The following is a 16511-nucleotide window of genomic DNA, read 5'->3' on the forward strand; positions in this document are numbered from 1 at the left end:
ACATAAGATTTCACTACGACTAATAGGAATCGCACATCATGGAATCAGGAATATCGTCATTTTGAAATTTGAAAACGACGTAGTTGAAAAATAATAATTTAAATATAATATTAACTACTTCATTCGTTTTGCGTTTATTTAAATTGTTAAAACAGTTAACTCAAAACAACTCCCTCAAGCAGGTATCAAATAAATTCCCAAATTTAATTGATACAATTTATATTTACAAAAAACATGTGACACCTCACATGGTCTCGAGACACTAATCGCAACAAATTGTTTTTGAATACTTTGTATCATACAAGTTCCACTTAAAGTGTTTTCTGATACGGACTTAAATTAAAATAAATTATATGGCTCGGAATAAGACTAAAAAGACTAAGATCGGATTCATGAAAAAGTTTTTTATCATAATAAGTGAAATCGGTGAACTCACAATTTTTATATTATATATTTAACGAATCTGTTTTTAAAAGTAAATAATAGACATTAATTTTGTTAAGTATCTACTTACGTTAAACCTATGTTGAACCATCTTTATTAATTAATCATCCATCACAAATATACTAATAAGTACCTACATCTCAGTAGCAGTAACGTTTTAATAAAAGACAGACGTACATTTTTAATTTTAAATATTTCTAGAATATTCGAGGACAATAATTTTGTTTTATTACCCAGCTTACACCTACAAGAACTTGACAAAGAAATAACTTTCCAGTTATCGTTTTTACACGGTTCTATTTTTAATTTTCAAGATTATTTCATTAAAATTAGCCCTCGTATATAATATAGACCAGTTTGTGAATAAAAACTGTAACACCTGTTTTGAACTGGATTGAGTTAAAGTGAACGAAACAATTATTCTTAAAACATTTATAAATATTGACATGTATCAGCCCGCGGATGCACTCGTGTTACGTGTAGTATGTACTGATTATTATAAACTTTATAATGAAGGTAATCATTTTCATAATGTCGTATACGATATCTACTTACAGTCCGACGATTTTCTAAAACGCACTTCACGCGTAATTACTCCGAAGCACACTTAATTTCCTTCGTTCGTCAGTAATTAAAATAAAAATAATTTTAAAAGTTGTCAATAGGTTCTTACTACATTTTAAATTAAGAATTTTTTTCTTCTCCTTCAGAAAAAAAAACTAGAACGAGACTTCTTGTCTATGGCCTTCTTGGTTTTTTTTTCAATACAATTTTTTGACATTTAATGCAGATAATAAAACATGGTCTACACTACAACCATATCGCGTAGTAAAGTCTCGACAAGTTTTTAAAGGCATGAATGGCGCCATACCAATGCGTGAATTATAATAATTATAGAAAACCAAATTTAGCGCACTTTATGGTATAAATGAATATGTATGACGTTTTTTGGGGACAAACAGACATATCATGCCATTCCATTAAACTATGTAAGACTTTAAAATTGAGTTACCAGACTCAAAAAATAAAGTTGTTGCTGTTCATGTTGAAAATAATAAATGTAGAATTATTCTGGTTGTTTCTTTATCTGTGCCGAGGTAAAATTGAGATGGGTTTTGTCAACAGAATTTATTATCTGTGTATACATATAAAAGTAATTTGTTTTTTAGTCTGTGACATTTCCGAACGTGATTTTTTTTTTTCATTTTTTCGTTTACATTTGAAGTAATTGATTTAAATCAAATAGCAATATTTATTTCTAATACAATAATTAATACTGCTTTATTAAAGAAATGTAGGTATACCTACTGTGTGAAATAGTGTAAATTTTCTTTTCCAGAATAATTTGCGTGCTTCTAGACAGAAAATGGCGGGAATGCATAGCTGAAATATTTTGAAGGAACAAACAAAAACGAGGCAAAATCGCAAGTTTTCTTTTTGTAACAGGTAAGTATATTTTTATTTATTACGGATAAATGAAAGATCGTTATATAAATATAAAATTGTAAGCATCTTGTATGCGTTTAATTTTTTTTTTCTTTTGTTACCGTCATGTCGAAAATTCAATGAATAAATAAATAAACACATAAATAACGTTTAATTAAAACTGAATAAGTTGACAATATTCACAGCATGTGTTTATAGTTTTGTCACGAGATATGAATATTCATGGCAGTTTATATTAGACAACTTATTTTATTAAATAAAATATAATTTAGAGCGGTGTGTTTTAATACTTGTTTTCAAGCTTCTGGTTTTGATCATTAATTATTGGTTGTTTTGTCTCAATCATATGAATGCAATAAGTTAATGTTTTTGTAGACTCCGTGTGATTTTACCCATTGACCACCGAGCGGCCCAATGAGAGTATGAGACCACGACACAATAGATTTTCGATGGACGCGGAAAAATTCCACAGGACATGAAAATAACTGAAATATTAATATTTGCTTTATATTTTAACTAGCTTTCCGCCGCCGGCTCCCGCGATTTCAAAGAAAAACCCGCATAGTTTCCGTTTCCGTGGAATTTCCGGGATAAATCCTATCCTATAGGTATGTTAATCCAAGTTACCTTTTATATATGTGCTAAATTTCATTGTAATCGTTTCAGTAGTATTTGCGTACATACACGTAAATCCATCCTCACAAACTTTCGCATTTATAATATTTGTAGCAAGTAGGAAGTAGGATTTGTAGGATAGGATAACGACGATTGAATAATGACGTGAGAAATTAGACAAAAATCTCGATTTTAAACATAATAATATTATGATATTTCTAGGATTTAACATTGGGAACTATATTTTCTATCACCAAAATTTATATTTGTCATCAAGTTGTATCACCTAATAAATAGATCTATCACCACGAAATATTTTCGTTCTCAGATAAACAAAAATTGTTCCCAGATATGAATTATCAAATTTATGTTAATATATGTGTAAAATAAGAGGTCGATAACCAATAAAATTATATTGCATTACATGAATATAAACTTCGTTCTTATTATAACAGTTTTGTTACTTAAATAATAGCTCTGTGCTCAGAATGGTAGATCTGTCACCAAATAAATCGATTATCGATCCCTGACTGCGACTCCTTTTTATTTGATATTTTGTCACCTATACAGTAGTAACATTTTATTTCGTTCAGATAATAAGTTAATAGTATTCGTTATCAATTTAATACATCAATTTATAATTTTAATGAAAAAATGATCAAAGGGGCGGAGACAAATTGGCGCGCTTTAAAAATTGACATGTGCAAACATTAACGGATTAGCCATACGCTTAAAGCTGGCCAACCCCCCACCAGAAGCAAAAAATGTGCTTATCGGCCAGAAAAGAAAAAGGGGGCGCCCTTCGAAATTCAAACCAGCGCTGATTATTCAGTGATTATTGTTTTTTAACAATAAACATTTATTATTTTAACTTTAATTAAGTGTTTTATATACAATTATGCTAACCATTAGTCAGCTATTAAACCAGATTCAGTGGTTATTATTTTTAAGAATAAATATTGATTATATTTTTAACTTTTAGTAACATAATATGATTTATTGGTGATCTCTTTAAATTATTTTGCTTAAATACTTATTAGGACACACCTATTATAATACATACAAAAACATTTATATGGTACTAGACCTTATATCTCAGGATTTTAGGTGATTTATTGTGGAACTGATTTTGCATTGTTTGGTGACTACATTTTGGTGACAGATCTATACTATTTTGAGGACAAACCCTATTATTTAAGAAACACAAAACTAATTAAATTGGTGATAGTTTAAATGATACCCTTTAACATTTTCTTCGAACATCATTCTTTCACAATGTCAGGTAGGTATATATCAACTATTGCCAATTACGGTTTAGTTGTTAACTTATGCAAAACCAAACATGTGTTAGTCAAGTTTAATTTCGTCATTTAGTATTTACATTGGGCAATCGAAATATTTTACTTTAGCCTCGATGTACGTTACCTACGTTTAACTTTTTGCTTACTGTCGTTTAACTTCTTCTTTAAACGACGTAACTTCTCAATTTGTCAGAGTATTTCAATTTTGTTTTGGCAATCCATTAAGATTTACGAAATATGAACTTTATTTAAATTACTGATCGTCCCTTGATCAAAGACTATGTAGTAATAGTATGTGACTTCGACTGTGAATAATAAAATGAATAAGGTATTGTCAATAAGATATAATTTTTTTTTACACTAGCTTACCGCCCGCGGCTTCGCCCGTTTTGTCTAAAACCTAATAAATTATGTATACTAAACCATTCCTCTTGAATCACTATATTATATTAAAAAACCGCATTAAAATCCGTTGCGTAGTTTTAAAGATTTAAGCATACAAAGGGACATAGGGACAGAGAAAGCGACTTTGTTTTATACTGTGTAGTGTATGTAGTAGGTAATTCGTAGACCTTAAATTATCTCCTGTCATAATTTAAACAATTCAGAATTATTGTCTATTAACAGTTGCTTCCCTTGTCTATTTGAATACACGATTGAACGTAAGCCTACGCTGTCATGTTAAATCAGCGTGAGTCACGAACGCTCGCGTTACCCACTAGCTTGTGACGTCACACTGTCATGCATTACCGATTACAATGCTGCGCACGCGCATCGAATGCCGCCCAGACGTGACCGTGAAGCATTCGGGGTAATACATTGATCGTTATGTACATAGAATTAAGGTCGGATCATTTTTTCCTCGAATGTGAGAAGCGATGGACGGCGCACAAAAAATAACACCGTAAATTTTAGATTTTGGTAATATCAAGAGCGTTTTATTCGAGAAATGTTTTATTGAATTTTGTGTGGAATTAGCCAGAAAATAAGTATGTGTATGTGATGTGCTTATTAAGTATGTATTCAGTCGTTCATAACACTGAGTTTATGAGCATTTATAAACACTTGCCGCGATGTTTACTCAACATTTATGTAAATAAAGAAATAAGATTCTTGATAGCGTTCGGTGCAAAAGCATTTGAGAGAAAAATAAGTATTATTTTTTTATAATTTTGCGCATATAATATTTAGCTACAGCATTATATCCCATAGACACATTCTTTATGAACTGTGGTTTTAGTACCCACATATTGTATTAATATTACTCAAAATTCGCACACAAATATTTTGCAACATTTATTGTAAATTCTCATTTTATTCATGTAAAACCTTGTGTCGACATTAACATAAAAGAATAGTATAATAACAGTTAACAGATCAAAGATTAAAAACAGTTGCATTCTAAAAATTTTCACGGTTCGTCGACATAACATCAACGCGTGGGATGTATTCACAATATACATTGAATTCCAATTATAACGATTTATCTGAAGGCTCTATTATATTAACGTATTTGGTACTATGTTGCCACTGATAATAGCGAATGTGGTGTATAATTAAATCCCAGTTGTAAATTATTTTTGTACCTGTAACGTAACGTATACAGTTGAAAATTAAAATATATCGTAGGTTCATTTATTAAGAGAGTGTAGCACTTCATATTTTGAACAAATTTCTAATGCATATAATATAGGAAATTTATATAAAGCGAAAGATAATTGTGTGCATAGTGTGAAAATATAATTAAATAAATAATCTAAAATTTTAAACTTCATAACGACTGGTGATGTTTAGTTATCTGGTTAATGACTTGATATGATTTATTTTAGTACAATAAATCATTAATTAGTTAGGTAGGAAAAGGTAGGAAACTACTTAACTGATTAATTATTAACTACCCACTGAAATCATTTCACATCCTAAGTACTTAATGGTAAAATAATCAATAATTGATAACACATAAAAACAGCGCCTTAAATCTTTGAACACTTAAGGCTATTTTAATCGATGTCAGCTGCACCTACATGTAAGAAATCCTTGATTGAACTGTCACTATAAATTATCGCCTTTGTAGAAATTGATTTTGCGACTGACTATCAACTGAATGAATTACGTAAACGCCATGTTACTCGTCATATTACGCGAGTCTGAAAGGAAATTAATTCTTTTGTGATTATGTTACGTCACGTGACAAGCTATCGATTTTGTGTTGCAAATAGTTTACCATTTATAATGTACAGCTGTGCTCCGTTCCTGTTGGTCTTAGCGAGATAATATATAGCCTATAGCCTTCCTCAATAAATGGGCTAATTAACACCGAAATAATTTTTAAAATCGGACCAGTAGTTCCTGATATTAGCACGTTCAAACAAACAAACTCTTCAGCTTTATAATATCAGTATAGATAAGTACTAGAGGTCCGCCCCGGCTTCGCCCGTGGTACATATTTCGCAATAAAAAGTAGCCTATGTCCTTTCTCGGGTATCAAAATATCCCCATACCAAATTTCATGCTTATTGGTTCAGTAGTTTAGGCGTGATTGAGTAACAGACAGACAGAGTTACTTTCGCATTTATAATATTAGTATGGATAGACCAGCGGTCCGCCCCGGATTCGCCCGTGGTACATGTTTACGTTTTCTCTCCATGAGAGAACCTCTCAATCGAAATTGATAAAGTTAAACATAGTTTTACATAAACACGCTTTTAATTAAAATTATTTTATGAAGGTACATTTTATGGAGCTTTTAACACATTTTTACGACTTCTACATAATATAAAAAACTCAAAGTATGACTGACTGACTGACAATAGTGATCTATCAACGCACAGCCCAAACCACTGGACGGATAGGGCTGAAATTTGGCATGCAAGTAGATGTTAGGACGTAGGCATCCGCTAAGAAACGATTTTAATCAATTCTACCCCCATGGATAAAATAGGGAATGAAGGATGAAAATTTATCCTTTCCATGCAGACGAAGCAACGGGCAACAGCTAGTCTTAACATTTTTTTTTTTACCTAATATAATGAACCTAACTAGGGTATCATTATTGAAAATTACGATCTAGCCTTACACTATATAATAGGCTAATGAGTAATATAAATCTAACTTAATTTGCTAGGTAAAGTATGTCTAAGAACGTGTCCATTACGAAGACACTTCGTTCATGTGTTCTTTATGAATAGCACTCACTATATTACATTAACACTTCACTAAACTAACTCAAAAGGTTTTGTCCTTTTCAGTCTTCTCACTATGTCCGTGTTGTCAAGGAGCTGGATAGCCTCGACGTTCACATGATGCAGTCTTAACATGAAATCGTAGCGTAAATTATTTGTTTGCACACAAACTCTTACGGAAATACATAGTATATTTACATATCATTTAAGCCTTATTTAATCAGCTTCCCATACAAAGATGTTTGTTTAATATTTTAGATGAGCTTCAATAAACAGTCAAGTCAAGTTTAATTATCTGTTTAATTATCAAGTGAAATATGAGTAAGTGAGTGATTAACAATATTAAATTATAAATCAAATAAGAGTCTCACACGATTGGAATAAAAATATCTTTTGTACCACTTCAACATTGGTGGAGATCTAGACTTCCACTACACAAAGCCATCCATCTCGATACTGCATAATTTAGACATTGAATTAAAAATACGTTGACATCCACACTATCAATACTAATATTATAAATGCGAAAGTAAATGTCTGTCTGTCTGTTACTCACTCTCGCCTAAACTACTGAACTAATTTTCATAAAATTTGGTATGGATATATTTTGATATCCGAGAATGGACATAGGCTACTTTTTATGCCGGGAAAATGACGCAATCCCGGAAATCCCACGGGAACGGGAACTATGCGGGTTTTTCTTTGACTGCGCGGGCGAAGCCGCGGGCGGAAACCTAGTCTATTATAAGCTATGTTACAGACAAACGTGCACTTACACGACACATTAAAATTTGGAGCCGAGTTCAATCGTTGACTTAATTTGCCAAAAAAAGAAATGAGATCTAAATGTGTGCCAAGTTCTGCAGACAGTCCAGAAATTTATTTACAAAGATGTATTAAGTTCTTAGGTTGACTGAAAAATTGTTTTATTTTCCCTTAGAGAACAATGTTTATTCCAAAATATAACTTTTTAAATTTGAATAATATAATTATTTTCACAAAGGAAACAACTAATGACCTATTGAACCCCATAATTTGATGAGGCTAGTTTTACCACCACCTTCAGTTTTATTAGGTTGTAATAAAATAACTGCACAGTACCTACCTACTTTTTGAATAATAATAATCTACATTTACTATGTATAGTTTACCTTTGGTTTATAATGATTGAATCCTTATCAAAATCCACGATATTTTTAAGAGACCACACTCGCTCTAACAGCTTTCCTTTAATATTAAAACATAATTTGCCCGCCCCCCAGGCTACCACCCACTCTGCGATCATTTATCACCTAGGTCTTAACTCCTATAGGTCACAAAAACGGTTAATAAAATGTTACATGATAGATTCACTATACATAATAAAATATTGTATTATAAACTAGCCGTGCCGCGTGGTTTTACCCGCGGACAAACCGATATTATTCAGATACGTATCACTGCATAGTATAAAACAAAGTCGCTGTCGCTGCCTGTCCGTATGTATGCTCTCTTTAAAACTACGCAACGGATTTTGATGCGATTTAATAGATAGGGTGATTCCTAAGGAAAGTTTTAGTATATAATTTATTACGTTTTTGACAAAGCGGGCGAAGCCACGGACGGACGGACGCACCTTTATTCCTGTGAAGTCTCATCCAAATCCGTCCAGTACTTTTTGAACCTCGTTACAAACATACATACAAATCTTCATTATATTAGTATAGAATACGACTTGTACAGGTTATAAATCAAATTAAGTCTGTTAGTCTGTCGGTAACAAGTACTGATAGAGCTCATTTAAGTCTATCTAGAATCTAGATTTTAGCTATCTGTTGTGGAATTGTGAGGACAGGTGTTGAAATTATTACGTAGCTTATACTGTGCTTTTACTTGTGACCTTTAAGGGCCCTTAGTAGGTGAAAACGGCAAATTGGACTGTTATCTATGAGCTATAATTGAAAATATTTAAGTTATTACGCACTGCAATTTCTAATATGTATTACAGAACGTAAGTGAGATGACTTTTTCCAAAACATGATTGGAAAAATTTTGCTCGATAAAAAAAATCCTGAAGTTACCAATAAAATATCATATAAATGCTCATTACAACCGTATTTTCCGTTCTCGATTTCGTGACTGTTTTAGATTTAGAAAATGCTAAACATTTTCATTCGCTTTTTGATAAAAATGTGAATGGCGCTTACGATTTTTAGTTTCGAGCACGTTGATTCCATACTAAACGCGGACCCCTCACCCCTCACCTCAGGCGCGAATAGCTGAATTTTTGTTGACCGCCTAACCCCTCTTAAATTACTTGGGTGGTTTTTAAGGTCTAATTGATTATCTAGTCGGTATAGTGTTTAAGGGTTAGTAGTAGATGTTTTTTGGTTCAATTATAAGTAGATTATAGGGAGAATATCAAGGTGTAATCTAAATAAATACTATAATCAATTCGTAGTCATTTTTAATTAAAGTTTACATTATACGCAATTAATTAATAATGTAATTTTAAACCTTTAGCGTCAATATTCGTTAATACTTACTTTACTTCAACGGTGCAACGAACCAAAGAGGATCTTGGCCTCCGTCACCAAAAGTAAAGTATTCGGTGATAAAATAAATAAGTTTCTCCCTCTAAACTTGAAAAAAAAAATACTCTCCTAATACTCTATCAAGAAAAAAATGTGTGCGTGTACACACGTAAGTGAAACTTCTTTATGACCTTATTTTTCAAAAAATAATTTATTAAGGTAGGGATAAGAAAAAGATGGCGCGTAACGGAAAAATGTCACGCGTAACGAAAAAATGTAACACTAAAAATTTTTTCAACCCCGATAAAGAAGTTGCACTTCAAAAATTAAAATACCTTTGACAATTTCAAAATTATTCAAACTGCTTGATGATAGTTAGTTGACTACTGGACAATCAGTAAAATAAAAAGCCAAGATTTCTAAATGACTAGCTTTCCACCGGCGGCTCCGCCCGCGGTTTCAAAGAAAAACTAGCAATTTCCGAATGTTCCGGGATAAAACCTATCCTATATTACTCTTGGATAATGTAGCTTTCGAATGGTGAAAGAATTTTTAAAATCGGTCCGGTAGTTTATGAGCCTATTCATTACAATCAAACAAACTGTTACAAAGTTTTCCTCTTTATAATATTAGTGTAGATACCCGATATAAGCAAATGACCCCAATCCTGCAATCTCATGCATTTATTCACCACGCAGTTGAGTAATGGCGAAGATATCAATAAACATCTCCTAAAGCCCATGTTATTGAAATAATTTGTCATCAATATGAATTATTGATGTTTATTTTATTAGTTAATTGATTAACGCGCTGATTCCATTGACATTTAATAATCTGGTGAAGTTATGGGTGCAGTATCTTATATTGCAAGATTTAATGATTTTAGTTAGTATGCAAGTGACTTCTTACGTCTAGGAATAGAAGCCTCGTTATTCTTAGTCCTATGAGAATTTATAATACCTCTTTATAAATTGTTCAATTTTCTATTTAAAGTCTCATTAAAATCGGTTTAGCTGTTCCAGAGGTTCATACGTAAAGTAGCATGATTATTTTAAAAAAGCTCGTTTTTATTTTGGTGCTCCTGGATTCAGCAAGTAATCGTTGACTCTCCGCATATAAATGAAAAAAATATATATATTTTTTATATATATTTAAATCTATCTTGTACCTGTGTTAAAATTATCAGTTATTTAACAGTGCTATGTATGTACTGGTATACTTAATTATTTTATGTAAAAACTCTAGCTAGACATCAAAATTCGAAAAGCGATCAAAAGCTCCAATTTTTTTAATGTTTAGTAAAATTAAAAAAAAAACGCAAAACGTTTAAAACAATCTTCTGTTTTATTTGATTTGAAATACGTCAATCGATAATGCAACTGTTTATTGCAAATAGCATTGCATAAACTCCCTCGATGATTTGAATGAATATTTAAACGTACGTAATAAGATTTAAATTGTTAATATAAATTTCACTTTCTTGGTCTCTATTCGTTTCTAGTTTCACTTATATGAGTACATATTTATATTATTTGTCACCATTGGCTTTTGAAGGAAAATACTAACGTTTTTTTTTAGGTTGTTGAAAACTATGAATAGAAAAGTATCGTAGCTTATTCTAATATTACCTATCTTTCAATATAACAATACTATACATATTTTTCATTAAAAAAATTAATAATTTGGCGAAAAAAAATTGCATGCTTTTCAAATTAAGCCCTTACTATAAAAGCAGCCATAGCCAGCTTCCTGCTGGTGAAAAAATAATTAAGTAATTTTTACATTCATCCATTTCAAACATACAAAAAATAGTTGTTCCCATATTTTTATTATATTAATTTGACTTAAAAGACATGTACTTAGGTGTAATCATTAACGCACAAACGCAAACTTTCGAGGAAAATCGAACTAATTTATGAGTTATAAAATAAACACAAAACACCAAACATTAGGCCAGAAATAAAAATCAAATTTCAATATTTGTAGCGCCATGTTCTTTTGTCATATAAATACTTCACATTTTATTTTATATGGGTTTTCGGTCAATTTGTACAAAAAAGAACGACAAACAGGTCAAACAAAGTCTCTTGTTCACTTGTTTTATGACAAAGGAGAATGCCCATGAAAGTATGGACCACAGTATAGTGTTGCGTCAATGCCAGAGTGGTTTTGGAGGGTTCTTCGATATTCAAAAGATTTTTACCAATACATTTTTTTTGTGATAAAAACAGGGGTTTTCAAGATATTGAGAAAAATGTGAATTAACCTCAAAACTTAAATAAACCCGATTTAGTTAGGTTTATGTGTGATTTAGGTAGTATTTTATCGTCTGAAGGCTATTTTTCGTTTAACATAATATTTAATCTATGCGTAGAGCTTATGCTTTCAGACAAAGTCTATCTGTTCATCGGCTAGTGTAGGTAGGCACCAGAAATCTTCCGGGACGGATTTCAAGAAAACCTAAATATATATTTAAAAAATACCAATAGAGTTTTTATTCGGTTTACATATTGTTGTTGTTGTTTGAATCATTTTTTCACTACATATTCGAAGAAAGAAACAAATAAGAAATAACTGGTTACCTTCCAAGCTATCTTTCAAGCTATGTCATAATAATATTTTTTTATATATATATTTATATTATTTTACTTCACTATATATGTAAAAACAACCTACAGTGTATAAAGAATACCTTACAGAGTGATTTTATGTTAATTGTTTTTTTTGTAATTCAATGAAAACAATATTAGCTATTTACCATAGTAAATGTCATAATAATATAATCGCTTGGTTACCGTGGTAACCGGTAATGGATACTAAATCTATGGTAACGGATCTAAACAATTACATGTCTTATTAGATTTTACAAAACATTCGCTGGTCAAAATATATTTTCCGATAGTAAGAAGGCCTCTAAATTGCCGAGATTTTTTTAATATATTGTTGTCTTGATGCATGAGAAAAACCAGTACCAAAAATGGGCATTCTCCTTTTAATATTTTCGATGCTATCGTGTTTTTCTATTTTACTTTATATAGGACTGTTTGGAAAAAAACATCTATTATACGAGTAATATTTTTACACGACTTTCCGTATTTTCATCCTGAGAAAAAGCATTTTATTTAAAAAAACGTGTCAAGCATTGATCCAATTAAAACCAAGGCATACCTTAGCACTGGCTTTATTTAAAAATCAATGCTAAATAAATTCAGGTTTTCTGTATATGCAAATATTCATTTGTCCTTACATACTAAGAATATGTATTGCAATTATAACGTCCCACTAAGCAATCACACAAACATTTTCAGTAGCAGCCATACTATTATATATTTTCTGTGGCAGCAGTAAAACCTTTTGTACTTCCTAACTGTACTTCCCGGATGACAATTATTGACTTCAGTTTTATGGTCAGAGATAAATAGGATGCTTTCAGCTTTGGAGTTCGCTAGATTCCTTTGACGTTTATATTATGCTGTTTTATGTACTATAATTTTGCTTATTAAATAAGAAATTATTTGCCTTGCTTCGCGTAGGTTGACCCAAGAGAAAATATAAGCTCACCAACGTTCCTTATGCCTTATTAGATTCTTTAATTAGACCAAATGTCAACAATCGTATCGAAAACTAAAGAATCACGTTAATCGTTGGACCGACAGTTAGCGAGTAACAAAAGCGAAAAAAATTCAAATTAAATTGAGAACTACCTTCGTTTTTCGCAATTACACTTGCTCGGTAAAGATACGTAAAGATGTAGCTTTATATTTGTGTACTAGCTTACCGCCCGCGGCTTCGCCCGCTTTGTCTTAAACCTCTTGAATCACTCTATCTATTAAAAAAACCGCATCAAAATCCGTTGCGTAGTTTTAAAGATTTAAGCATACAAAGGGACATAGGGACAGAGAAAGCGACTTTGTTTTATACTAATATGTAGTGATGAAATGAATAAAATCAATACAGTTTTTGATATTTCATGCGTTTGACATTTCGTCCTAAGAGAAGTAACCGTGTGTCGTCAGGTAGTCACTCATTATATTTATTTTAATCTTATCATAAATTGAATATAGACAGGTTATTATTTGTCATCGCAAGTTAAGCAATGCGCAAAAAATCAAAGGACACAGTGACATTGTGGTGTTGTTAAAAACAAGAAAATTAAAATGAAACTTGTCACGACCTTCTGGGAAAGTTATTGCGCCACACATAGTTTAATATTAATAGAAAAGCGATACAATCATGGTTATGTTATTGTTAAATAGCTGTTAAATAGCTATTGTATTGAACTTTAGTAAAAATAATTTTAATAAACATTTGATTGCAGAAACTTACGTAGCCAAAACACACACACAGCACACTTTAATTTAAAATGGGAATCATACAAAAAATATTCTTATGTAAAATATAATAATGCTTAAAACGAAACTGGAAACCTCATTTTAATAGATAAAAAATAATCACAATATATAATTTAATTTAATTCGAAAGTATTATTCAATGGACAACAGGAAAAATCAATAAAATGCGATGTAGAGACAATGCGATTGAAACACTATATTTAATATTAAAGACAAATATTGTTCCGCTCTATTTCCTTTCTAGTGTCTATTTCATTCACTTTGTGATGACTTGATTTATTATAAAATACTCGATGTAATTTCTTTAAAATGGTATTAGTATTAAGTGTATTCTAAAGTGTTCAAACTATATATATCTAGAGTATTTATTTACTAAGAGGGCTTAGTCAATTTTAGAACAATAATTCATAAATTACAGAATACTAAAACATAATTCATTAAATGATTAATTGATATACAGGGTGTCCCACTGTTGGTATACTAAGCTCAAAGGAGGTTATTGTTTTGCATACGCTGAGTACGTAAAAAATACTTATAAAATTCCAGACGCAGTTTTTTTTTCAAATAGATGAATTCTTAAAACTATGTGTACAACCATAACAAGCAACCCGCCCAGCTTTGCTACTAGCACGTGACCTATCGTACAAGATTATGTTTTCATAGACAATATGCTCACATTAGCGAAGCGGTATATGCCGGCTGCGCGAAGCTAGAAGAAAACATGGATTTTTAGGAAAAATTTAGCAAACATTTTTTGACGTAATTTTGTTGTATAAGTATTTTTTACGTGATCAGTGCATGCAAAACTACAAGTGCCTTCGCGCTTAGTATACCAACAGTGGGACACCCTGTATAGCTAAGCATTGATTTACGACGCGACGCTACAATATACTCTGTACTATATAGAGCGAAATACATTAAAAAAAATTACTTCGAGAGAACTAGGCTCCTGTATATTATTATTGATTTGTACTTTTTGGGTATTTTTAATGTAATTTTCTTCAAACATCCACCAACATAGTAATTTTTATACCCATTTTAACTGTTAGATATGATCAAGCTCTCTAAAAGGAAACTTTTATGTGTATCATAAAGAAGATAAGCTTAATGGTAAGAAGCCAATTAAAGTATTAGACGTTGCGGGTTTGATACAAAAAAATTTTTGGAAAATTTTGTAATTATTTTTTTTTATTTTGGTCGTTGTGAAGTTTGGATAGTATATTTATAATAGGACCGATACAACAACAAAAAACATTTTTACGTACATGATAACACGTAAATTTCCGATAGCAATTTGAGGACTTGATAGAGTTTTATTATTTAATTTCTGTGACAAAGTAAATACTTCAATTAACAGAAAATGTTTGGTTTAATCTTTAAACCATAACACTCATTCGCATATCACTTAATTCTGACGTAAATCTGCCATAGATTATAAACATTTTTATAGACTGCTCTACCATGGATTAAAACTAACTTTAAATTAAGTATTGCTATACACTTTATATTTACATAAAATAATGTGCCGAATAGTAAATATGTGATATATTTACTATTCGGCACATTATTTTAAATACTTATTTTCTTATTATTCTATCTTAAATTATATGAACATTTATTTAAGTCAATGTTTTTTATTAATTATTAAAATTTACAACGCAGGCACCAACAAAAAACTACGCATTTAAGTTTCAATTAAACATAACCTAACAAAGCAGTTTCGACACTATAAAATAAAATTAACACCACAATTAATCACTAGGCATTTCGGATTTATAGAACAAAAACCGAAATGGTTAACAATAAAAAACCAAGCAAGGTCCATCGTGACTATAATGGCATAACAATAAAAATTATAACTTATCCAAATTACCCAGAACTAACCGTTGTTCATCCGTATATCTGTACGTCTGTAACACACACACACAGTATAGTTGAATCACAGAACACTAAAATCACGGTGTCACACACTTAACGTAAAAAAATCGATACATGCGCGGGCGCAACCGTCTCCTACGCAGGTCGGTCGGTGACTGGCGCGGCTAGCCACCTGTCATCCTGCCACTAATAAAAAACAATAGCAAACACTAAAATCCATAGTAGCTGAGTAATAGCCAAGTTTAATGTGATGCTTGAACATTTCTGTCGTAATGTTTGAGTTTCTCTTACAAGAGATATCACTTTGGATTTATATTTTTGTTTTATGGTGCGTAGAGGATATATAGAGGCTCTAAGAGCGACACAACCTACGTAAGTTTATCAATAATATGAAAACATAATATGAAGGGAACCCTCGTTTTGCAGAAGTAGGTGAGATATTATATTCTTGAGATAATGCTCTTGAAAAATGTGTTCAGTTTATAAATTAAAATACTCTATAATAGTAAAAGCAATCTATAATATTATGAAGTTAATATTTTTGTAAGGAACTTAGAAATTGTAGAGTAAACATTATGAACATATAGGCACACTTATTAAATGCTTATAAAAAGATTGATAAGATAAATTAATTCACATTGATACTGTGAAGAGCTATGTCCAATTTAGGGAATAAATTAAAATAAATAAATACATAATCAGTCTTTTTACTTTATTATTGAATATATTGATTATAAATAACTAATTATAATTAATATGTATCAAATGTGTATCAAGAGC

General features: G+C 31.0%; 1 protein-coding gene across 4 annotated transcripts in view; it reads right to left on the reverse strand.

Moving 5' to 3' along the window:
* LOC123701514 (ras association domain-containing protein 10) overlaps positions 1-15896 on the reverse strand; it is a 100900-nt gene extending 85004 nt beyond the window's left edge. For 3 of the 4 annotated variants that reach the window (XM_045649015.1, XM_045649014.1, XM_045649016.1), the window contains exon 1: positions 15738-15896. The gene's annotated coding sequence lies outside the window, so the exon portion shown is untranslated. Of the gene's footprint in view, positions 1-15726 lie in introns of all 4 variants that reach the window. The other variant, XM_045649018.1, reaches the window with a different exon arrangement.
* Positions 15897-16511: the final 615 nt, after the last annotated feature.

Source organism: Colias croceus, chromosome 21 (assembly GCF_905220415.1).
Source record: "Colias croceus chromosome 21, ilColCroc2.1".
NCBI classification, from domain to species: Eukaryota; Metazoa; Arthropoda; class Insecta; order Lepidoptera; family Pieridae; genus Colias; species Colias croceus.